This window comes from Cherax quadricarinatus, chromosome 18 (genome assembly GCF_038502225.1).
Source record: "Cherax quadricarinatus isolate ZL_2023a chromosome 18, ASM3850222v1, whole genome shotgun sequence".
In the NCBI taxonomy this organism is placed as follows: Eukaryota; Metazoa; Arthropoda; class Malacostraca; order Decapoda; family Parastacidae; genus Cherax; species Cherax quadricarinatus.
Genome location: NC_091309.1, coordinates 31,374,769 through 31,401,867, shown reverse-complemented (window position 1 = coordinate 31,401,867; position 27,099 = coordinate 31,374,769). Strand labels below are relative to the sequence as shown.

The window sequence follows — 27,099 nt, the reverse complement described above, 5'->3', positions numbered from 1 at the left end:
ATCACTGTTCGATCATTGTTGTTGGCAGATGATCTGACATTAATGAGGAGGGTAACACCTCTCCTTGCACACTATGTAGGAACACACACACACACACACACACACACACACACACACACACACACACACACACACACACACACACACACACACACACACACACACACTGTGTACGTCAGGCCCATACTGAAGTATGCAGCACCAGTTTGAAACCCACACCTGGCCAATCACGTCAAGAAGTTAAAGAAAGTACAAAGGTTTGTAACAAGGTTAGTTCCGGAGCTCAGGGGAATGTCCTACGAAGAAAGGTTGAGGGAAATCGGACTGACGACACTGGAGGATAGGATGTAGTGGAGGCAGGAACCATACATAGCTTTAAGACGAGGTATGACAAAGCTCAGGAAGCAGAGAGGGGACCTAGTAGCCATCAGTGAAAAAGCGGGGCCAGGAGCCGAGTCTCGACCCCTGCAACCACAATTAGGTGAGTACACAGCGTAGTAGGGACACCGCGTGCGCGAGTCAACATTTAAGGCTCCGTGAATATAAGTGTTTTTGAGGGCTACCCAAGGGTACTGCAGGGGTCATTAAGTGTGTCAGGGTAGTGAACAATTCTTGAAGCGATTTACAAGTTGCCCTGAGCCACATAGTGTGGGTAGAGCCACAATTCTATAAGTGAACTAGAGAGTGATACCTGGTTGGTGCAAATCAGAGTGGGCAGGCCTAGTGTGCTCAGGCGACGTTGCCAAATGTGCACTCAAGAAAGATAAAGTGAAATGTATGACCAGTGAAAGATATGGTGTATAAGTTATACTATATATCGACAAGAAACTGAAGTGGATATACGCCAGGACATCACAACCAGTTAGACAATCTACAGGATGCTACAGGCTACATCGCAAGTATCTCACCTATGCGTAGTTTGCAGGGAGTCACGTGAGAATTCCATTTTACCACCAAGCTGTTTGTGACCGGTCCAACTCTCCTAGTATGATAAAGAATATGATAACAAGTACTCAATAACAAATAGTAATTAGTAATTTATAGTAGAACAAGGTGAGCAGACAGGTGTTTATTAGACTAGGAAGAAGTATAAGCATAGAGGATATAATCAAGTAGGTGGGTGTGCTTCAGGTCGGGTCGAGGAGCACTGTAAACCACGTGTCGCTCGTAAACTACAAATAAGAACATAAGAACATAAGAACGAAGGAACACTGCAGAAGGCCTACTGGCCCATGCGAGGCAGGTCCAAGTCTCCTACCGGCTTAAGCCAATGCACCCAACCTAGTCAGGTCAGGTCACATTGACTTAAGGGAGGAACACGGCAACCGACCTGGTAGCACAAGCTATCAGGTCTAACTCACACCCACCCACATCTACTCATGTATTTATCCAACCTATTCTTAAAGCTACACAACGTTCTAGCCTCTATAACGGTACTTGGGAGTTTGTTCCACTCATCCACAACTCTATTACCAAACCAGTACTTTCCTATATCCTTCCTGAATCTGAATTTTTCCAACTTAAAACCATTGCTGCGAGTCCTGTCTAGGCTAGATATTTTCAGCACACTATTTACATCCCCTTTATTTATTCCTGTCTTCCATTTATACACCTCAATCATATCCCCCCTAATTCTACGTCTTTCTAGAGAGTGCAGTTTCAGGGCCCTTAGTCTATCCTCATAGGGAAGGTTTCTGATACATGGGATCAACTTTGTCATCCTCCTTTGTACATTTTCCAGAGAATTTATATCCATTCTGTAATACGGTGACCAAAACTGTGCAGCATAATCTAAATGAGGCCTAACCAAGGATGTATAGAGTTGAAGAACAACCTGAGGACTCCTATTATTTATGCTTCTTGATATGAAGCCAAGGATTCTATTAGCTTTATTGCGAACACTTATGCACTGTTGTCTTGGTTTCAGATTACTGCTAACCAGAACTCCTAAATCTTTTTCGCAATCCGTAATATTAAGATCTACATTATTTAGTTTATATGTGGCATGGTTGTTGTCCTGTCCAACATTTAGAACTTTGCATTTGTCTATATTAAACTGCATCTGCCACTTCTCCGACCACTGCATCAGTCTATTCAAATCTTCCTGGAGTGCTCGAATGTCCTCGTCAGAATGAATTCGACGGCCTATTTTGGTGTCATCGGCAAACTTGCCGATGTCGCTCTTTATGCCCTCATCTATGTCGTTTATGTAGATTGTGAACAGCAGGGGGCCCAACACTGACCCCTGTGGAACACCGCTCGTAACGCTTCCCCACTCTGATTTCTCCCCATTTATGCAAACTCTCTGCTGCCTATTTGTTAACCATGCCTCTATCCAGGAAAAAATTTCTCCTCCTATTCCATGTGCTTTAATTTTCCTCAACAGTCTCTGATGTGGGACCCTGTCAAAAGCCTTACTGAAGTCCATATACACAATATCATGTTCATTACCATGATCTACCTCCTCAAATACCTTAGTGAAAAAAGTTAATAAATTCGTAAGGCAGGAACGCCCCTTTGTAAAACCATGCTGAGATTCGTTGATTAATTTATGCTTTTCAAGGTGGCTACGAACTGCCTCGGCAATTATTGATTCCATAAATTTTCCCACTATGGAGGTCAGGCTTATTGGTCTATAGTTCGAAGCTAAGGACCTGTCACCTGTTTTGAAAATAGGTATCACATTTGCCATTTTCCACTTATCTGGCACCATGCCAGTTTGTAGTGATATGTTGAAAAGATTAGCCAAAGGTGTGCTAAGCTCCTCTTTACATTCCTTTAGAACCCTTGCATACAGTTCATCAGGGCCTGGGGATTTGTTAGGTTTTAATTTATCTATTTGCCTAAGGACCATGTCACTTGTGACCCTAATAGTGCACAGTTTATTATCGTCCTGTTCTACATAATTTTTCATTACTGGAATATCGCTGGTATCCTCCTGTGTAAAAACTGAGAGGAAGTATGTGTTAAAAATTCTACACATTTCCTTATCACTGTCAGTGAGCTGACCCGAGGAACTTTTGAGTGGGCCTATCTTGTCCCTGATCTTACTTCTGTATACCTGAAAGAATCCTTTTGGGTTAGTCTTCGATTCTCTTGCAACTTTAACCTCATAATCTCTTTTTGCTTTTCTAATTCCCTTTTTTATTTCTCTCTTTAACTGAATATATCGATTTCTCAATTGCCCCTCTCCTCTTTTGATTTGCCTATATATGCCTCTCTTTTGACCAATCAGATATTTTAATCTATTGTTCATCCATTTAGGATCATTTTTGTTTGATCTGATTTCCCTATTTGGAACATAATTTGACTGAGCAGCTAGAACTATGCCCTGGAAAGCATCATATCGGCAACCATCACCACCTACCTGACCCTTAGTCAGGTCATTCCAGTTCAGCCCACCTAAGTAATTTTTCAGTCCTATGAAATCAGCCAAGCGAAAGTCAGGGACGGAGACTTGATTGCCATTATTAGGGGAATTCCATGATATATTAAAACTGAGTGATTTGTGATCACTTTCCCCAAGCTCATCATTAACCTCAAGATTATTAATTAGTGTTTCCCTACTGGCAAGAACCAAGTGAAGGAGGTTATTTCCCCTAGTTGGCTCTGTCACAAACTGTTTTAAAAAACAATCCTGGATCGTATCAAGAAAGTCACCTGACACTAAATTTTCTGTCAAATTGCTCCAGTCAATCTGTCTATAGTTGAAATCTCCCATTAGCACAACATTTTCGTATGTAGATGCCTTACGAATTTCGTCCCATAGAAGTTTACTGCACTCCCTATCAAGATTTGGGGCCCTGTAAATCACACCCAAAATTAGTTTTTCTCGGCCCTCGAGAAGCTGTAACCAAACAGATTCAGTGGCTGACGCTTCTAATTTAATATCTTGTCTAACACAACAATTTAAATTGTCTCTGACATACATCGCTACTCCACCACCTTTCCTGTTGACCCTGTCAGTGTGGAATAATTTATAGCCTTGTATGTGACATTCAGAGGGCATCTCTCTATCTTTCAGATTGAGCCAGGTCTCTGTTATAGCAATAATATCTATGTTTCCTGCACTTGCAATTAATCTTAGCTCATCTATCTTATTTCTTACACTCCTGCTATTAGTATAGTAAACCTTAAGGGAGCTAGTCCCTTGCTGCCCTCTGCTGTCCCCCTTTGTTTGCTGACCTGATCTATTGTCTTTATTTATAACTTCATGCTGAATGCCTTTTATACATTTACTGTTTCCAACCCAAGTGTTGCAACCTGCTTGTTTCCCACACACACCCATACCTCTATCTTCCATCAGTTTAAAATCATAGGCATTTCACCAATGGCCTTCTCAATCGAGTCTGCAAGTGCTACCACCCCAGCCCCAGAGAGATGTACCCCATCACTTGCATACATATCATGTTTGCCATAAAAGTTGTTCCAGTTGTCAATGAATGGGATTGCAAGTTCCTTGCAGTATCTGTCTAGCCAGCAATTTACACCAATTGCCCTAGACAACCATTCATTTCCTACTCCCCTTCTAGGCAAGATGCTACATATGATTGGGATCCCTCCCTTAGACTTAATGAAATCTATAGCTGACCTGTACTTATCTAGCAGCTCTTCTCTCCTACCCTTCCCAATATCATTTCCACCAGCACTGAGGCAGATAATGGGCTTGTTCCCATTACCTGACATGATATTATCCAGCCTGTTGACAATGTCCCCAACACCAGCTCCAGGGAAGCACACTCTATCTCTCATCTTCTTATTCCTATTACAAAAAGCACGGTCAATATATCTTACCTGAGAGTCACCAACCACAAGAATGCGCTTACCTCCATTAGCAGGGGCAGTAGTACCCTTACCTTCACTGGCCACTGAAGTACATTCATCCTGAAGAACAGACTCATATAGTTACACACAACACTCCTAGTATGATAAAGAATAGGATATCAGGTACTCAGTAACGAATAGCAATTGGTAATTTCTAGTAGAAAAGGGCGAGCAGACAGGTGAAGTATAGAATAAATAAACTGGAGGGCGGGTGTGGGTAGGTCAGGTGTGAGTCAGGTCAAGCCAGGTAGAGAAGCACTGTAGACTGTCACACGCAGACTCCACATACACACTCATACACCATAACATACAATCCTACCACTACTATTCACACAAACCCCCCACACACATGATAGCAGGGCAAAGCTACTGATCATGGGTGACTTCAACCACAAGGAAATCGACTGGGAGAAACTGGAGCCACATGGAGGCCCAGAAACGTGGAGGGCTAAGATGATGGAGGTGGTGCTGAAAAACCTCGTGCACCAACATGTAAGGGACACTACCAGAGAGAAAGAAGAGGATGAACCAGCAAGACTGGACCTAATATTCACGTAAAGTAGTGCAGACATTGAAGACATCACATATGAGAGACCCCTCGGGGCCAGTGATCATGTGGTTCTGAGCTTTGAATACATAGTTACAAGTGGAGAGGGAAGCAGGAAGGGCAGGACGAATGAAGCCAAACTACATAAGAGGGGACTACACAGGCATGAACAATTTCCTACACGGCGTTCAGTGGGACAGAACTGGCAGGGAAGTCAGTAAACGAGATGATACATTTTGTTCCACATATCCCAAGGAAGCTGAGGAGAGGTTTGTACCCAACGGTAACAGAAATAACGAGAAAGCCAGGATGAGCCCTTAGTTCACCCAAAGCTGCAAGTGGCCAAAACCAAGTGTGCTAGAGAATGGAAGAAGTATATAAGGCAAAGGACCCAGGAGAATAAGGAGAGAAAGCTGTAGAGCCAGAAATGAATATGCACAAGTAAGAAGGGAGGCCCAACAACAATATGAAAATGACACAGCAGTAAAAGCCAAATCTGACCCGAAGCTGTTGTACAGCCACATCAGGAGGAAAACAGTCAAGGTTCAGGTAATCGGGCTAAGGAAGGAAGAAGGAAAAATCACAAGAAATAACCACGAAGTATGTGAGGAACTCAACATGAGATTCAAAGAAGTGTTCACAGAGGAGACAGCAGGGACTCCAGAAAGATGTAGAGGTGGGGTACACCATAAAGTGTTGGACACAATACATACAACCGAGGAAGAAGTGAAGAGGCTTCTTAGTGAGCTAGATGCCTCAGAGGCGATGGGAGCCGGATAACATTTCCATGGGTCATGAGATAGGGAGCAGCAGCACCGTGTACCCCTAACAACAATATTCAACACATCTATCGAAACAGGCCACTACCTGAGGCATGGAAGACAGCAAATGTAGTCCCAATTTTTAAAAAAAAGGAGATAGTCACAAAGCATTAAACTACAGACCAGTGTTACTGATATGCATAGTATGCAAAGTCTTGGAGAAGATTATCAGGAGAAGGGTGGTAGAGCACATATAAAGGAATAAGTTGATCAACGACAGCCAGCACGGTTTCAGAGACGGGAAATCCTGCGTCATAAGCCTATAGGAGTTCTATGACAGGGTGACAGCAGTAAGACAAGAAAGAGAGGGGTGGTTAGATTGCATTTTCGTGGACTGTAAAATGGCATTTGACACAGTTCCACACAAGAGATTAGTGCAAAAGTTGGAGGACCAGGCAGGGATAACAGGGAAGGCACTGCAATGGATCAGGGAATACTTGTCAGGAAGACAACAGTGAGTCATGGTAAGTGGTGAGGTGTCAGAGTGGGCGCCTGTGACGAGTGGGGTTCCACAGGGGTCAGTCCTAAGACCGGTGCTGTTTCTGGTATTTGAGAACAGGACAGAAGGAATAGGATCCGAAGTATCCTGTTTGCAGATGATGTGAAGTTGATGAGAAGAACCCAGTTGGACGAGGACCAGGCAGAACTACAAAAGGATCTGGACAGGCTACAGGCCTGGTCCAGCAACTGGCTCCTGGAGTTCAACCTCACCAAGTGCAAAGTCATGAAGATTGGGGAAGGGCAAAGAAGACCGCAGACGGAGTACAGTCGAGGGGGCCAGAGACTACAAACCTGACTGAAGGAAAAAGATCTTGGGGTGAGTATAACACCAGGCACATCTCTTGAGGCGCACATCAACCAAATAACTGCTGCAGCACACGGGCGCCTAGCAAACATTAGAGCAGCATTCCGATAAGTTAAGGAATTGTTCAGGACCCTATACACTGTGTATGTCTGGCCCATCTTGGAGTATACAGCACCAGTTTGGAACCCACACCTAGCCAAGCACGTAAGGAAACTAAAGTGCAAAGGTTTGCAACAAGACTAGTCCCAGAGCTACGGGGTATGTCCTACGAGGAGAGATTAAGGGAAATCGACCTGACGACACTGGAGGACAGAACAGATAGGGAGGACATGATAACGACATATAAAATACTGAGAGGAATCGACAAGGTGAAGAGAGAGAGAATGTTCCAGAGATTGGACACAGCAACAAAGGGTCACGGGTAGAAGTTGAAAACTCAGATGAATCACAGGGCTGTTAGGAAGTATTTCTTCAGTCACAGAGTAGTCAGGAAGTGAAATAGTTTGGGAAGTAATGTAGTGGAGGCAGGATCCATTCATAGCTTTAAGAAATGGTATGATAAAGCTCATGGAGCAGGAAGAGTGACCCACTAGCGGCCGGTGAAGAGGGGGGCCAGGAGCTGTGACTCAACCCCTGCAACCACAACTAGGCGAGTACACAGACCCACACACACCTTTCTCCCCCCACCTCTCTCCCACTCCCTTCCCTGATCCCACCCTCTCTCACCCTCCTCCTCCCCCCTCTCCCTCTTTCTCCCTTTCCCTCTCCCATTCTCTTTCACCCTTTGCTCCTCTCTCCTCATATTCCCCCTTCTTTCCCCCTCTCCACCTCTCTCCCATTTCCCCAGTCTCCAGTTTCTCCTCTCCCCCTTCTGCCCTCCCCCCCCCCACGCACTCAGGCAATCACACCACAAAACAACCACACACAAATACATAGTTTTCCATTCTGTGTCATCTAAAAAAAATGGGTTGCCAGAGAGCAGGGACGGAAAACCAGGGGACTGGAGGATGAGTCTGAAAAGGAAGATTAGGCAGCAGAGCTCATGAAAAGGGAACATGAGTGGGGAAGGAAGTTAGAAGAGCTTAGCATGAAGTGGAGGAGAGGATAGCTGCAGAGAGCAGTAAGTAGGAGATGCAAGTCACAGCAGCAGAGGCAAAGATACAGAGATTAGAAAAGGAACTAAAAAATCTGAAACAGCATAAAGAACTAAAATGCAATGTGGACATGACAGCAGAAACTGCTACCTCAGTCACAAATTAGGGGACTGTAGAGAACAAAGGAGTGAAACTGTATGCAGAGGCCCAATCAGACCACCGTGGAGTCTGAGAAAAAAAGAGGATCACATCAGGCACAATCAAGGGGAGTGTAGAAAATGAAAGAGCTAAACTATAGGTAGAAGCCTTAACAGACAACAGCAGTGCACAGAGAAAGTTAAGAAGGGAAAACGACAGACCACTGGGCCAGGGTCAACAGAGAGTGAAGAGATTGAAGAAAGGAGGTTTGTTCCCAAGGAAGACACAAGTAATGGGAAGACCAGAACTAGTCCTTGGTTCACCCAAAGGTGTAGGGAGGGAAAAACTAAGTGCACTAGAGAATGGAAAATGTACAGAAGACAAAGGACCCAGGAAAATAGAGATTAGCCAAAGAGTCAGAAACGAATATGCACAGTTAAGAAGGGAGGCTCAGCGACAATACGAAAATGACATAGCATCAAAAGTGAAGTCTGACTCGAAGCTGTTGTATAGTAACATCAGGAGGAAAACAACAGTCAAGGACCAGGCAAACAGGCTGAGGAAGGAAGGTGGGGAGTTCACAAGAAATGACCAAGAGGTATGTGAGGAGCTCAACATGAGATTTAAAGAAGTATTTACAGTGGAGATAGGAAAGACTCCAGGAATTCAGATTAGGGAGGTACACCAACAAGTGCTGGATGAAATACACACAGCTGAGGAGGAGGTGAAGAAGCTATGTGAACTTGATACCACAAAGGCGGTGGGACCAGACAGCATCTCTTCGTGGGTCCTTAGAAAGGGAGCAGAGATGCTGTGTGTGCCACTAACAAAAATCTTCAACACATTCTTTGAAACTGGGCAACTGCCTGAGGTATGGAAGATGGCAAATGTAGTCCCAATTTTTAAGAAAGGAGACAGACAAGAGGCATTAAACTACAGACCTGTGTCACTGACGTGTATAGTATGCAAAGTCATGGAAAAGATGATCAGGAGGAGAGTGGTGGAGCACCTAGAAAGAGACAAGCTTAGAAACGACAACCAGCACGGTTTCAGGGAAGGAAAATCCTGTGTCACAAAGCTACTGAAGTTTTATGACAAGGTAACAGAAGACACGAGAGAGAGGGGTGGATAGACTGCATTTTCTTGGACTGCAAGAAGGCCTTCGATACAGTTCCTCACAAAAGGTTAATGCAAAAGCTAGAGGATCAGGCACACACAACAGGAAAGGCACTGCAATGGATCAGAGAATATCTGACAGGGAGGCAACAACGAGTCATGGTACGTGAAAAGGTGTCAGAGTGGGCGCCTGTGACGAGCGGGGTTCCACAGGGGTCAGTCGTAGGACCTGTGCTGTTTTTGGTATATGTGAATGTCATAACGGGAGGGATAGACTCAGAAGTGTCCCTGTTTGCAGATGATGTGAAGTTAATGAGAAGAATTAAATCGGTCGAGGATTATGCAGGACTACAAGGAGACCTGGACAGGCTACAAGCCTGGTCCAGCAACTGGCTCCTTGAATTTAACCCCACCAAATGCAAAATCATGAAGATCGGGGAAGGGCAAAGAAGACCGCAGACAGAGTATATTCTAGTTGGCCAAAGACTGCAAACCTCACTCAAGGAAAATGATCTTGGGGTGAGTATAATACCGAGCACATCTGAGGCGCACATCAATCAGATAACTGCTGCAGCATACGGGCGTCTGGCAAACGTAAGGATAGCGTTCCGATACCTCACTAAGGAATCGTTCAAGACTAGTCCCAGAGCTATGTAGAAAGGTTAAGGGAAATCTACCTGACTACACTGGAGGACAGGAGAGTCACGGGAGACATGATAAGGACATATAAAATACTGCGAGGAATTGACAAGGTGGACAAAGACAGGATGTTCCCGAGATGGGACACAGAAACAAGGGGTCACAGTTGGAAGTTGAAGACTCCTGAGAGTCAAAGGGATGTTAGGAAGCATTTTTTTTCAATCATAGAGTTGTCAGAAGTGGAATAGCCTAGAAAGCGACGTAGTGGAGGCAGGAACCATACCTAGTTTTAAGACGAGGTAAGATAAAGCTCATGGTGCAGGGAGAGAGAGTGGACCTAGTAGCGATCAGTGAAGAGGCGGGGCCAGGAGCTATGAACCGACCCCTGAAACCACAAATAGGTGAGTACACACAAGCAAATACATATTAAATATAAACAAAAACGTTAAAAATGAGGACATGAGGGAATTATAGTGTTATAAGTATATACAAATTTAACAAGACCTGCTAGAGGAAGAGAGGGAAAATAATTTCTTCTCACATACTGTTGAGAGCTCCAGTGATGGGAAATCAGGAAGAAAATTTTTTGGTGAGTAAGAGGGTCATAAAAATCCATCAAATAATTAGAAAAGAGGATGAAATCCATATTAAAACAAATGTGGAAAAGTTTAACAGTGAGAATAAGATATTTCTGAATATTTTCTATACTAATATTACTGGAGGAGTCTCGGAAAGACTAGAAATAAGATTTATCACAGATGAAAAGGAACATGATGTATTTTTTGTCTTACTGTAACCAAACTGGAAAAAAATATTTTAGATGAGGTTGTATTTGACAGAAGAGGAACGTTAGGTTAGGTCAGGTTGGTCAGGTAACACAAGTGTTTCCTGACGCGGGTCTTAGATGATCACCAGCTGTTGGAGCTTTTGGTCATCTGACCGAGGCCTTCCGCTGGCTTACCGGTCCACCCCTTTAAAAATTATGGTCATAATTATAAACAATTAGATTGTAAGAAAGGTAATTACAAAGTTTTAAAACAGTATTTTGAAGATATTAAGCTTAACAGTATATTACAAGGTCAGATGTAAGTAATTTATGCAAGGAACTCTGCACTATACTGAAAAATGGAATTAATCAGTTTATTCTAAAAAGGAATCCAAGACAGAATATTAACGAATGGTTTAACAGAAGGTGTCCAAGAGCTATAAAGAAAGTGCTCGGAGTCATTATAGGAAGGAGGACAATAATGATAATTCAGAAGCTAGAAGTCAGTATAGTAATGTAAGGAGAGAGGAACAAACTTAGGAAGGAAATGGCAGAAAAGATCAACATAGAACTAAAGTAAATTAAATGGTAGACAAATTAAATGGTAGACAAATTAAATGGTAGACAAATTAAATGGTAGACAAATTAAATGGTAGACAAATTAAATGGTAGACAAATTAAATGGTAGACAAATTAAATGGTAGACAAACCATAAATGGCAGAACCACTGATGTTCATGTTACTAGATGCTAATAGGAAAAAAACTAGAAGAGATGGGATCACCTTGAGTTTGAAAAAATGTGCAGTATAATGCTATTTATTTGTTTTGTTTATATTTCACGACAGGAAGGTAGAGTAACACACGTGGAAGATGACATGTCTTGTGACTATATTTAAAAAAAAATGTAAAATGAAAGGCACATTAAACTACAAGTCAGTTTCATTGACAAGTGTAATAATTTTAGAGAAGTGGGATCCTGCACGTACTGTATGTAGTAAAGAAAATGTGTGTTGAGTACTGAATATGGAATACCAGAAACATTGCACTGCTCCTGTACATACATACGGGGAATTTCTCTCTCTCATACTTTCTCTCATTCTCTCATATTCTCTCTCTCTCTCATACTCGTATTCTCTTTCTCGTTCTCTCTCACGTCCTTCCTTCCTGCAGCAGCAGTACTCACCTTGTACATGAGGCGTCCGCCAAAGTCACAACAATGACACAGCTGGGATTGTTACCTGAGTGTGACCACCACTATCACCACTGTAATCACCACCACTACCACCTCCAGCACCACCAGCACGTGCGCTACCTCTATATCCTATCATTATCTTCATCATTTATCATTACCTCGCCACTACCTCCACTCAGTGCCTCCACTCATTCCTCCACCCATCTATCCCCTCCGCCTCGCACTTACCCACCCTTCACTTGCCTGGACTTATCCCCAACCCTCCCCACCTTCCCCACCACTTCACCTCCACATCTTCCTCCATTTAGTAATCAACATAGACCATTTCCTCACTTTACCTTTGAAAGATTATACTTAACAGATATATCCTCAGAATACACAAAATCTGTGGATGAAGGAAATCAACCCCGGCAGTTAACACGACCATCAGGAGCCACAGACATCAACACTACACTCGTAAGACGGAAAGCTAGTACGTCCAGAGTGGTTCTCTTACAATCTGCTACCCATACAATTATCTGAATTATAATTGAACAATATTGTCTCCTTAAAAAGAAGAAAGATGGTGCAAAGATAGTGCAGAGGGAGATGGTACAGAGGAAAGATGGTATAGAGTAAATTTGGTAGAGAGGTGGGTGGGAAGGGAAGTAGCAGGACCGGGAGCACTGGCTCGGGTAATTGCGGAAAGTTCGGGAGTCCGGGCAAGCTGGAAGTAATCGGAAGTGAACGATTAGAGTGGCCGGTAGTGGCAACCCGGGTTTTATGCGGGTCCTTACTCTCTCTTGTGTGTGTGTGTGTGTGTGTGTGTGTGTGTGTGTGTGTGTGTGTGTGTGTGTGTGTGTGTGTGTGTGTGTGTGTACTCACCTAGTTGAGGTTGCGGGGGTCGAGTCCGAGCTCCTGGCCCCTCCTGTGTGTGTGTGTGTGTGTGTGTCTTGCAGGAGAGAGTTCCCGGGTGTTGCAGGACAGAGTTCCCGGGTGTTGCAGGAGAGAGTTCCCGGGTGTTGCAGGAGAGAGTTCCCGGGTGTTGCAGGACAGAGTTCCCGGGTGTTGCAGGACAGAGTTCCCGGGTGTTGCAGGACAGAGTTCCCGGGTGTTGCAGGAGAGAGTTCCCGGGTGTTGCAGGAGAGAGTTCCCGGGTGTTGCAGGAGAGAGTTCCCGGGTGTTGCAGGAGAGAGTTCCCGGGTGTTGCAGCAGATAGTTCCCAGGTGTTGCAGCAGTTAGTTCTCGGGTGTTGCAGCAGGTACATCCAGGGTGTTGCAGCAGGTACATCCCGGTTGTTGCAGCAGGTACATCCCGGGTGTTGCAGCAGGTACATCCCGGTTGTTGCAGCAGGTACATCCCGGTTGTTGCAGCAGGTACATCCCGGGTGTTACAGCAGGTACATCCTGGGTGTTGCAGCAGGTACATCCTGGGTGTTGCAGCAGGTACATCATGGGTGTTGCAGCAGGTACTGCCTGGGTGTTGCAGCAGGTACATCCCGGGTGTTGCAGCAGGTACTGCCTGGGTGTTGCAGCAGGTACATCCTGGGTGTTGCATCATGTACATCCCGGGTGTTGCAGCAGGTACTGCCTGGGTGTTGCAGCAGGTACATTCTGGGTGTTGCAGCAGGTACATCCTGGGTGTTGCAGCAGGTACTGCCTGGGTGTTGCAGCAGGTACATCCCGGGTGTTGCAGCAGGTACATCCCGGGTGTTGCAGCAGGTACTGCCTGGTTGTTGCAGCAGGTACATCCTGGGTGTTGCAGCAGGTACTGCCTGGGTGTTGCAGCAGGTACATCCCGGGTGTTGCAGCAGGTACTGCCTGGGTGTTGCAGCAGGTACTGCCTGGGTGTTGCAGCAGGTACATCCCGGGTGTTGCAGCAGGTACTGCCTGGGTGTTGCAGCAGGTACATCCCGGGTGTTGCAGCAGGTACATCCCGGGTGTTGCAGCAGGTACATCCTGGGTGTTGCAGCAGGTACTGCCTGGGTGTTGCAGCAGGTACATCCCGGGTGTTGCAGCAGGTACATCCCGGGTGTTGCAGCAGGTACTGCCTGGTTGTTGCTACCTACCCATCAGTGTACATCAGCTTGTACAAGGGAACCCGAGTTCGCCAGAATTTGTTTCCTTTGTTGTGAATCTGAGCATCAGTTTCTTCCTCACACTCTAATGTATTTAAGAGATCCTCTGTAGGTCGAGGGAAGACACCCACATACATTATTCTAATCCCAACTATATACACAGACATGGCAAAAAAAAAAAAGTGTGCTGAGCAAAACTTTGTTAATAGATATCGGTTCGCTGTAAGGTGTTTAAAATGCAACGTCGTGTGTAGACTTGAAGGCAAGTCTTGCTATGTGACACATAGCTAGACAGAATTAAGTGCAAAATAATCTATTTCCACAAGTACGTGATAAAACTTAAACAGACCTAGTTGATGTCAGTGACATAGTATACAGAAAACCCCTGGTTATGCAGAGCATTTAGGGGAACTTAAGCCAATTTTTGTCCCCAGGATACGACCCACATCAGTCGGTTAACCTTCAGGTACCTAATTACTGTTAGGTAAACAGGGACAGCAGATGTCTTAAGGAAACACATAGATTATCTATAGCAGCATATAACCTGTTAGTTTCGTCCCCTTGTAATCCGTGTTAGCACGATTGGTGCTATTTTCACTTTTCGTCTTAAATAATGGAAAATGAGAAGGCAGGAGTATGAAGAGAGGAGCGGCAGGAAGCAGGAAGTGGGGTCATGGTGGTAGGTTGAGCACACCCCCAGGCACGGAACGCTGGCTATCATGGTGACGGCGGCACCTTATGCTCTGTCCTGGCATAAAACCCACCATCACAGGGTCAACGCTCGCCTAGGTGAAGGTTCAAGCAGCAGGTGCTGTGCACAAGTCATAGTTTACATGCCACCTTTTTTCACCTGATGATACTTGTACCCAACAATCCCTGTTGATTAACGTGATGTTATTTCGTTGTCATTCTGTTCCAGTTTTTACTGTGGTAATCTTGCGTTGTGCTGTAGGAAAATGAGACAGACTTTCTACATTTAAATCAGGTCTAAGTATCAGTTTAGTATCAAAGCTAGATACAAGGTGCTCGAAGACCCAGCACATGGAGAGTACATATCGTATCGTAACGCATTGTTTGCCTTTGTTTCAGTGATAGTTGAACAAAAGAATGGTGCTCACATTGCAGAATTTACCATAGATGACTCGTGTCAGTCTCTATCTTTGTCAGGTTACTGAAGTTCAGTTTGAGGTATTTTCGCGATTGTCCTTAAACTAAGATCTGACAACCCTTAAAACATTATCTGCTGCCTTTTTGAGGGCCTGTGCGTCAGCCAGTTCATCAGTTCTATCATGCACTTGACCAGTGTGAGGGGGAATTCACTAAAGGTGTACTCTGACTACACTGTCTACAATACTGTCATACCTGTGTCTGGCTTCTGACGCAAGTTATGGTTTAATATCATTATTATGCACCCCATACCATCCTGTGGACGGTAGTCAAAATGATTACAGAGGTACATAATGGGTCCAGGGACTGGACCTCAAAGTTTTGATAGCAGAATAAGTTACAAAGGTAATGAACCATTCACACGTCCACACCTGATGACAATTGCAATGAGTTATTAATGCAAATATTAGCTTCATTTACATTGAGAAAAGTCAGGGTATTTTTCCATAATGGTCTGTAATAAACCATTGTGGATAAAATACTTTGACATAGTTGAACATTTCTGAGTGAGTTGTCTCTGAATTTATTAATCTGATCGCGCTCCAGTACATGATAACGCAATGTGTGACAATAGTCCATCTCGCAAAGTTTACATTTCGTTTTATCTGCATCATAGCTCAAACCGAACTGTTTGCTATACGGGTTGTGAGTTTCCGAATTATGAATTAGAATATTTATATATATATATATATATATATATATATATATATATATATATATATATATATATATATATATATATATATATATATATATATATTATATATATAATAAAATGGAGTAGCCCACCATTTCTTTGAACCGTAAATTCGTTTTCTCTAACGCGTCGTCAGTTAATAGAAAATGGTTCGCTTTTAGGGATGATACATATATATTGTTTATAGTTAGTCCTTTTGTTGAATGTTAGTTTGTATTTGGGGCAATGCACAGATTGTTTTGCAAACATACTCATAATATTTTGCCATATTTTTGAGGGCGCATACATGCTTCGGCTACAGACATGTAGAACATAATCTAGATTTAACCTAAGATAACTGAATAAAGTCGTTCTAAGGTAACTCCCGTGTTGTCTAGTGGCTAGGATACGCGGCTCTCACCCGCGAGGCCCGGGTTCGATTCCCGGCACGGGAAGTATTTTTTTTTAATTCCTGCAGTGGTTAGTGGCTCAAGTAGTAGGGTTGTAAGTTAAGACCTCTGTCCTTAAAGATTTAAGTTATACCATGAATTAAAGGAAGATCCTAGACCTCACCTTACGAAATAAAATAAATGCGATAGTAATTATGGACAAGGTAAGTAAGTTTATTCAGGTATACACAAATACAGTTACATAGAATTATCATACATAGCAACATATGTGTAGAGAACCTACGATAACCCAAAAAAAGTCAGTGACTTATTTCCATTGGGGTCCCTAGATTATAGTGGAAAAATGAACATGTTATTAGCAGACGGGGGTACTAACGTGCCTATTAACTTGTGGGAGTAAACAGTGAGGGAAGAACAGCAGGTTGGGGACCAGAGAAACCAAAATTCTGAAGAGGACACTTTGCAGCGAGAAGATGATTCCTTAATGCAGTACAGTGGAAGGAAAGTTGAGGAATGAGATGATAAAGTACCTAGGTGGAAGGTGCCGTCAAGCATAGGACTTAATTCAACCAAAGATGGAAAGACGAAATGAAAAAAAAATAGATAGCGAAGGATAGAAGAAAACGGTGAAGTGAGCAATAGAGCTTAGGTTGTCATGAAGTGTTTCCTGACGCGGGTCTTGCTCATGTGATGACCCACAGCTGAAGCTTATGGTCATCAGACAGAAACCTTCCGCTGGCTTACCGGTCCACCCCTATAAAATTATGGCTATAATTATAACCACTGGTAAGTTTAGTAGAGCCAGAAACTAATATGCAAGGGTGAGGAAGGAAGGTGAGTGTCTGTACGAGAGTGACGCTGCAGCAAGTCATGTCTGAACCGGAAATGATTAAGTCACATCAAAATGAAGACGACAGTAAAAACAAGGCAATAAAACTGTAAAAATGAGATAAACTCACGAGAACTGACATAGTCTGTAAGGAGCTGCGCAAACTAATTGAGGTGTTGCTCTTAGTGGAGACAAGAGGCAACACCAGAGTCTCTCGTTACAATAATGATATACAATACCCACAAGATGAGGAATTATACACCTGTGTACCATTTGGGTATGTTTATTTGAAGACACTGCGCCAACCTGTGGCTTTTACATGTCAATATTGAGATGATATACGCATGTTATCTCTGTACTGAAGTGAAAAAAAATGCTTCCGGTGGGTAAAATGTGTTCAGATAAACATATCCAGGTGTTGAACCAGAATTTAAGTGAAACATTGACAGATACAATATGCGCTACACGAGAAGTGAAAAAAAAACCTAACTTATCTGAATATATCAAAGGCAATGGAACCTGACGTGTTCTGCAAGGAGCAGAAGCACTGGAACACTAGTGACAACTTAAGGAATTACTAGAGATCTGGAAGACAGCGAATTTCGTCCCAATATTTAAGAAAGGAGACAGACACGATACACTAAACTACAACAAAAAAATGGTCTGGTGATACCGACATGCGGAAAAAGACATTTATGTGCAGTTCAGGACAGTTATTAGAGGAAACGTTTCGCCACGAGTGACTTCTTCTGAAGCCATTCGTGGCGAAACGTCTCCCGTATTAAATGTCCTGAACTGTACACAAGTTTCTTTTTCCACATTAAACTACAGACTAATATCAGTGATATGCATAACTGTGTAAGGTAATGGAGAAGATAATTAGAAGAAAGAATAATGGAGAGTAGTAATTTAAAAAAAAAAAATAACCCGCACAGGTTTAGAGACGGCGAATCTTGTTTCTTAGAGCAGCTGTAGTTAAATGACAGCTACAGAAATATGAAGGGGGAGAGAGAGAGAGAGAGAGAGAGGATTGGTTGGATTGCATATTCATGGACTTCAACAAGGCACTTGATTGAACATTAAAATGGTATAAAATACCGACAGGTTGTTAGGTAAGACACATATGCAACAGTTAGGTATCTTTATTTCGAAACGTTTCGCCTACACAGTAGGCTTCTTCAGTCGAGTACAGAAAAGTTGATAGAAGCAGAAGATACTTGAAGACGATGTAATCAGTCCATCACCCTTAAAGTTTTGAGGTGGTCAGTCCCTCAGTCTGGAGAAGAGCATTGTTCCAAAGTATGAAACAATATCGTCTTCAAGTATCTTCTGCTTCTATCAACTTTTCTGTACTCGACTGAAGAAGCCTACTGTGTAGGCGAAACGTTTCGAAATAAAGATACCTAACTGTTGCATATGTGTCTTACCTAACAAGGCACTTGATGCTGTACTTCACAAGAAACTGGAACAGATATTAAGAAGCAGAGGCAGAAATAACGTGGAATGCGCTGGAGTGGATCAAAGAATACCTTGTGGGAAGGATACAGTGACTGAGAAGAGGTTTTAGAAATGGAAAGTGCACCAAGTTGGGTTTTACAAGGGTCGACATTGGGACGTGTTCACGTTCTGGTACAAGAAAAGGCTACAAATGGACCTGGAGAAATTGCAGGACCAGTCAGACAAGTGGCTACTGGAATAATGTTGGTAGAATTACTGACACTGTTAGATAAAAGAACACAAGTGCAACTAATGTGACATTTTACTGTGGTTTGACAAAGCTCCTGGAGAGCGAAACGTTGCCACAATCAAATGTCACATTAGATGCACTTGTGTCCTTTTACCTAACAAGTGGCTACTGGAATTCTACCCAGGCAAATGAAATGTTATGTTAATTAGGGAAAGGATAAGAAGATCGCACACAGTATACACTTTGTCTTCTGAGGCTGCAAATCTCACTCAGGGAGAAAGATCTAGTGATGAGCATAGCGCTAAGCCCATCACATGAAGCGTACACCATCTAAATAACCTCTACTGTAAATACTCTTTTGGCAAACCTTAGGAATGTCATTAGCCATTCACGACACTAAATACGACATATTTCGGCATGTCATGCTCATCTTCGAGTATCCAACACCAGCATTGAACCCCTCACTTAATAAAGCACGTTAAGAAACTGGAGATAGTGCAGAGGTTTGTAGTGAAATAATCCCAGATCTAAATGGGCCTGAAGACACTGGAGGATAGAAGGACCCGGGAGAAACGACGACATATAAAATACTCAAAAGGCTTGATAGGGTGGACAGGAATGTGCTGTTCGAGAGGCGGGAAATGGGTACACGAGAGCACAGTTCGAAGTTAAAGACAGATGAGTAAGAGAAATGTTAGGAAGTTTTTCTTCAGTGTCAGGGTGGTCAGGAGGTTTAATATATTATGCAATGTAGAAGTGGAGGCAGCCTCCATACGTAGTTTTAATAATAGGTATGGCAGTGAGGCTAGGACAAAGAGTAGACCCAATAAGTGACAAATAACAAGGCTAGGAGCAAAGATTTAACTCCTGCAACCACATAAAGGCGAGTACAAATAGGTGAATATGTGCGCGCGCACACATGCACATATACTCTGGAGAGAGAGAGAGAGAGAGAGAGAGAGAGAGAGAGAGAGAGAGAGAGAGAGAGAGAGAGAGAGAGAGGACCTAGTAGCGATAAGTGAAGAGGGGCCACGAGCTATGACTCGACTCCTGCAACCACAAATACGCGAGTATACACACACACACACACACAGCAGGAAGTACTTAATAACTAAACAAGAGAAGGCATCAGACAAAGCTTGCAGCAACCATCTCCCAGTACAAACAATGGTTACTCCTCTTCCTCATGAAGTTCCTCTTCTACACTACTACTCCTCTTCCACCTCCTCTTCCTCTTCCTAGCCATCATCGCTACAATTCCTGTGAGAACTCAGCAACTGCAGCTGCCACGAATGTTAACCAAATGATTTCGGGTAATTTGAGATTATAATTGTATGTAATCAGAGTAATGTGAAAGGTAATCAGTGTGGAGAGGTGTAGGAGGCAGGAGAAAGGTCTCTCTCTCTCTTTCTCTCTCTCTCTCTGTCTGGTTCTACAACAGTGAAAGTGCGGTGGGGAGAGGGGGGGGGGGCTTTGGTTTAGACCACTGAAAATTAGTAAATTTGGGGTCACTACAACAGTGAAAGTTTGTGATTTTGGAACACTACAACAGTGAGAGTGAATCTGTACGGCACTATCTGGAAAGCCATTATAGTCCTTTATCAGTGTACAGCAGGTGCCTGAGGCCTGACTACTGTGCTGTAGGTTCTACATAATTACGTTCATTTTCCTTAGTATCCTACTTGTTTGATTCCTGATCTTGGCAAAATTTGAAGCAAGATAATGGGCACTGTTAGAATTTTGTATGTATAGTTGCTTATCAGTTGTTTTAGTCAGTCTGCCACTGTGCGTATTTCCACTCTCGGTAATTTATCCTGAAATAAATAATCTCTTGGATCCAGTTCCAGGATCAATCTCTGTTATGAACACAGGCACTGTTATGAACACAGGCACTTTTATGAACACAGCCACTGTTAGGACCACAGCCACTGTTACGAGACCTGGTGTACCTGGCAATAAAGAATACTAGGGAGGGCACAATTAATTAATGTCAGTCAAGATATATGCTGATCATTACCCGTATGTTCCCACCACCACTATTATTTACAGATATATACAGTATTTGTAACAGGTTTGATGGATACCAATGAATGGTTTAACGATACCAATGAATGGTTTAACAAGAGAGAGCATAAAAATAACTGCTCTAAGCATTACAACTTACACACCCATACAGAGGATAGAACTCTCATGTGTATTAATCAGCTGAAAATGTGTGAGAAACTGTGGCTCCAGGGTGCACCCTAGTTGTAAGATAGGTTGCCCTGGGGAGCCCCTCCGCCTCGCTCTGGCCAACTGGTACAGTAGTAGTTACCTGGTATGCAATTGAGGTCCTTATTCGCACTAGCACTGAGCTACTGATCTACCATGTTTCAAGCTGATTGTTGATGGCATGCAGGAGTCTGGTTACCTGCGATGCTCGCTGAATATAATGTATTTGCCGCACGCCATAGTCTCTCCTTATTATTTTGCCTGATTTATAATGTTTTTTTTTTTCAGTTTTTTGTTAGAGTAGAAAACTGTGAAGAACATTAACCATTAATTCAATTCGCATTTATAAATCAAAGATATTCCTTGATATATCAATAATGTTGCTGATCTGATAGGCTTGTTGCACAGTGAAGTTACTATTCTGATAGGCTCCTCATCACGCTACGAAGTTAATGTTTAGATAGGCTTCTCATTACACGGTAAGGTTAATGTTAAGATATGCTCCTCGTTACACGGTACTGTAAAATAATTTACTCTCTTCACTCGTGGGATATTGTGACTTTAGTTATTCCGAAGTTTATGTATTAATCAGTGACTGTTGGTTGTTGAAATTGCAAGTAGTTTAGGTAACTGCTTCTTCAGTGCTGATTGTTATGAAGTGTGGTGGCATTAGAGGGAGTGAGTGATGGTAACATTCATCTCTACGCCATTACTGAGCTCACCACCACGACGTCACGTGAAGCACCAGTGATCCTGTACATCACTTTGCATTTCCTGTACGAACACTGGTAAAATACAGACAATGATCACCCACTGACAGCAGCAAGCACACCTGGCACGATAACCCTTTAAAAATCACACAAAACTGCTGTAAAAGTTGCACTGTGTAAGGCCTCACTTGTTGTTACAAGCCAGTGAAGACATTATGACGGTGTAATGAGGCAGTGGTTGATTGTATGAGGGGGAGGGGGGGGGGGTTGTGTGAGCGGCTCTCATCGTACCTCCGGCACCTCCACCAAAACATTACCACCACCACCTTCACAGCTGTCACTGTCATCTTCATTGTTGAGTCACTGTCCTGCCCAAACTACATAAGATGTACTAATGTACATTTACCCGTCATGTGAAGTTCTGCATCCAAGGAATTGAAGTTATCTTCCTCCTTAGATCAACCCGTGTACCGTGGTCCGTGGGCTGGTGGCCAAAGCTCTCGCTTCATTCGGCGAGGGTCTGAGTTCGATTCCCAGCGAGGGTAGAAACATTGCGTGCGTTTCTTTACACCGGTTGTCTGTGTTCACCCATCAGTAAAATGGGTACCTAGAAGTTAGTCGAAATGCTCTGCATAACAAGCAACTTTCTTTATAGCAGTATGTCATTCATGTCAGTACTGTATACCATGTACATGTACTTGTAGTACATAAAGATATAACCCAGGTATCCTCCTTTTCCTAGGATCTATATGGTCCCCTAGGCTGCAGGACTGGTCAGCACGTCTCTATGGACGTTACAAGAATGTAGGTATGCTGGTTTCCTGGGAAATGAACGGGAAATGGGTGGCTCGGTGGCCTGGTGGCTAAAGCTCCCGCTTCACACACGGAGGGCCCGGGTTCGATTCCCGGCGGGTGGAAACATTTCGACACGTTTCCTTACACCTGTTGTCCTGTTCACCTAGCAGCAAATAGGTACCTGGGTGTTAGTCGACTGGTGTGGGTCGCATCCTGGGGGACAAGATTAAGGACCCCAATGGAAATAAGTTAGACAGTCCTCGATGACGCACTGACTTTCTTGGGTTATCCTGGGTGGCTAACCCTCCGGGGTTAAAAATCCGAACGAAATCTTATCTCTTATCTTATCTTAACGGGCAGATGGCAAGACAAGGGCTGCTGTAGCGAGCCCTTCTACAGTTATTTTTTGTATTATTGTCTTCCTGGGACATTTCCAAACATATACCATTGTGAAAAGACTGGCCTGATGGGCCCTGCAGACTGGGAACAAGTTATACAGGGTTTAGCAAGACGTGTGTGTGTGTGTGTGTGTGTGTGTGTGTGTGTGTGTGTGTGTGTGTGTGTGTGTTCTCTCCTCCTTCAGTAGGAAGTATCACTTTGAAACGTATCTGTTCACAGCCACCTCTTCACAGGTGCTCCTCTCCCTCTGTGTAGTTTGTGGCGTGTCGTTGATTTTGAGCATTTAAATTACTGGGAACGCCTTAGTCTTATATACTCCCTGGAGTGGAGGAGAGAGATACATGATAATATATACCTGAAAAGTACTTCAGGGTCTGATCCCAAATCTGCACACTACCATAACATCCTGGAGCGAGAAATATGGAAGTGCAAAATAAATCCAGTGACAAGCAGGGGTACAGTGGGCACAATAAGAGAACATTTTATGAACATCAATGGCTCCGGATTATTCAACATCTTACCAGAAGATATCAGAAACACTGCTGGGACAGGTGTAGACATCCAGAGAAAACTGGACAAGTATCTTCACCAGGTGCCAGCTCAACCAGGCTGTGATGGATATGTGGAGCAGCTGACCTCCAGCAGCAACAGCCTGGTTGACCAGGCTAGTACCAGATGAGTAGACCTTCGAAACTCGTTAAAGGTATATCAGAGGTTGAAACATATTTCAACAGTTTGCCCTTGGCTTAGGCCTTTCTGCCTTCATTGTTTTTATAACTACCGAGGTGCCTACAGGGACCTCGGGCAACTTTTAGTAAAATCTTTTGAGAATAATTTGATGTTCCTTGTTTTAACATGGTGAGATAGTGTTTGTGTTTTTGTTTGATGCTTTTATTGTTACCTTTATCCTTGTTTTTATTGTGTGTTGTGTAGATTTTTTTTGTCTGAGAGGTGAGTGACTCGCGCGGTCTAAGTGCTCCGTGTCACTATCATAACCCCGAGGGTTTGGCGCTTCTTCTGGAATATAACACTGTTGGTTGTTGTTAATAATTTTGTTCTCGTGGACATTTTTAATATTATTAGTATTGGTAATTTAAGATTATTTTCTCACTGCAATTTTTTTTAATGTAAAAAATTAGGCCGAATAAGACACCTCGTAAGACGCTGCTGCTGTTGTTACTACTACTACTAGTACTACTACTACTACTACTACTACTAGTACTACTACTGCTGCTACTACTACTACTGCTGCTAGTACTACTACTGCTGCTACTACTACTGCTGCTACTACTACTGCTGCTGCTACTATTGCTGCTACTACTGCTGCTGCTGCTGCTGCTACTACTACTACTGCTGCTGCTTCTGCTGCTGCTGCTGCTGCTGCTGCTGCTGCTGCTGCTGCTACTACTACTGCTACTACTACTGCTACTACTGCTGCTACTACTGCTGCTGCGACTATTATTAAACTACTACTATCGCTGCTGGAGCTACTATTATTAATACTACTGTTGCTGCTGCGGCTACTCCTAAATGTACTACTATTACTGTTGTGGCTACACTGTTGCTGCTGTCACTCATACTGTCACTACTTCTACTATTACTACTACTAATAATGGTATGTTGCAGCAGCCACAATGGCGGCAGCAGCAGCAGGGCCGCTCGCGTCTGCTTGGTGCGACGTGATTATATAATGGTCTGCAATTGGATAATTCAGTTATTACAGCACGACAGTGGCAGTGTAAACTGAGGGTAAGCCACCAACAAGCGTAGGTTAATTAATGACTGGGAACTACACAGTGTAACAACCATCGTGAGCAGTGAGACGTGTAGGTGATCAGTCAACCAAGGTGGTGATGACTAGGTGAAGTTACCTGAGTAGGTTACCTCTCTCACACACAAATGGAGAAGCAGCCTCCTCCTCCTCCACATGTTCTGAGTATTTTAACTGACTGATGCTAAATAATTCAGTCATGCAAAATATCTTAAAGTTGCTGTCTGGACCTCCCCTCAAGGGAGGTTCCTTGAAGCTGGTGAGGGGCTCTTGATCTAGGGAATTGGATCTGTGCTCCGGTTCCTTGAATTGAGCCGGAATACCTTCCATCCCCTCCCCCCATCCCTTCAGAGGTGTTGTATAATATATTTTTTATATGTTAATGTAAAAATTAATTTTGTACCAAAAGAACCTTAGAAAACTTACCTAACTTTATTATAACAAGCGCAATTTAATTTAGCCTAATCCAGCTAAATATATTTTAGATAAGTTTACAGTAATTTAATAATAAACACACACACAATGAAATATATTTTTTTCGTTAGGTTCAGAACGATTTTTGCGAAATTATTACATACACAAATTTTCGCTTGCCTTATTCGGCAAGAAGAGCTTTGCTATTTAAGCCAAAATCGCAAGTTTCACCTACTCGGCACGACATGTATATGGTAAGTTTTCATTGTTTTAGTATGCAAGCATCTTCTTGAGCAGCCCAGGAGCTGTAACCAACGTAAGGTTTCCTTGTCTCAGTACTGTAACATCTTAGTTGTTTTTTCAATTTATGGGTTGTGACTTGTTGCACCTTGTTTATTGTGACTCGTATTCTGCAAGTATTGATGCTTGGTAGTTGTCGGATGTTAGACGCCTCGTATCCATCCACTGGACAGTCGAAAGTTTAGAAAAGTGCACAATGGGTCCAGGAGCTGAGTTCCAACATTCTATTTGCAAAAGCAAGTAAGTTACAGTAGTGTTGAACTGTTTACAAGAATACTTAGTTCATTTTATATTAGTAAGAAGTTGGTTACACAGTGAATTCAGTCATATATTACAGTGAAATATATTTTGTATGTTTCACACACACACACACACACACACACACACACACACACACACACACACACACACACAAAAGTCTGGAACCCACACCTGGTCAATCACGTCAAGAAATTAGAGAAAGTACAAAGGTTTGCAACAAGGCTAGTTCCGGAGCTCAGGGTAATGTCCTACGAAGAAAGGTTGAGGGAAATCGGACTGACGACACTGGAGGACAGGAGGGTCAGAGGAGACATGATAACAACATACAAAATAATGCGTAGAATAGACAAGGTGGACAGGATGTTCCAGAGAGGGGACACAAATAAGGGGTCACAATTGGAAGCTGAAGACTCAGACGAGTCACAGGGATGTTAGGAAGTATTTCTTCAGTCACAGAGTAGTCAGGAAGTGGAAAAGTCTAGCAAGTGATGTAGTGGAGGCAGGAACCATACATAGCTTTAAGACGAGGTATGACAAAGCTCAGGAAGCAGAGAGAGAGAGAGAGAGGACCTAGTAGCGATCAATGAAGAGGCGGGACCAGGAGCTGAGTCTCGACCCTTGCAATCACAGTTAGGCGAGTACACACAGTTACAGTGGTCATGAGTTATTTACGGTAGACGACGTTGAAATGTTTATCTTATTTGTGAATTCTCTAATTCCTGGAGTATTTTATGATTCATGTATATAATGGCGCAGGTTGTAAGAGTAATTATGCTGACAGCTTATATTTAGCTGGTGGTGGTGGTGCGAACTGGTGGTGCAAACTCCAAGAGTATTTATAGTCTAGCTGAAGTCCGGCAGTGGTAACGTGTGATATTAAGAACATAAGAACATAAGAAAGAAGGAACACTGCAACAGGCCTACTGGCCCAAGCGGAGCAGGTCCATGTTTCCTTCCCCCCCCCCCCCCCGGATTAGACCAATGACCCACCCAGCCAGGTCATCGCCACTCAAGGATGGAGCACGGCACCAGACTCAGCAGCACAAGCTAGTCAGGTCAACTCACACCCACTCATGTATTTATCTAACCTATTTTTAAAACTACACAACGTTTTAGCCTCAACTGTACTCGGGAGTTTGTTTCACTCGTCCACAACTCTATTACCAAACCAGTGCTTTCCTATATCCTTCCTGAATCTGAATTTTTCCAACTTGAAACCATTGCTGCGAGTCCTGTAATGGCTGGAAATTTTCAGCACGCTATTTACATCCCCTTTATTTATTCCTGTTTTCCATTTATACACCTCGATCATATCCCCCCTAATTCTACGCCTTTCGAGAGAGTGCAGATTCAGGGCCCTCAGTCTATCCTCATAGGGAAGATTTATGATACATGGGATCATCTTTGTCATCCTCCTTTGTACGTTTTCCAGAGCATTTATATCCATTCTGTAATACGGTGACCAGAACT

At 43.3% G+C, this 27,099-nt stretch overlaps 1 protein-coding gene and 1 non-coding gene across 7 annotated transcripts in view; one reads left to right on the top strand and one right to left on the bottom strand.

Annotated features, from left to right (window-relative positions):
- The window catches only part of LOC128689222 (uncharacterized), a 413,444-nt gene that overhangs the window by 157,684 nt on the left and 228,661 nt on the right, over window positions 1-27,099 (bottom strand). The gene's annotated exons all lie outside the window — the stretch shown is intronic.
- On the top strand, window positions 16,226-16,297 carry TRNAE-CUC (transfer RNA glutamic acid (anticodon CUC)). The gene has a single exon. It is a non-coding gene; the product is annotated as a tRNA-Glu (tRNA).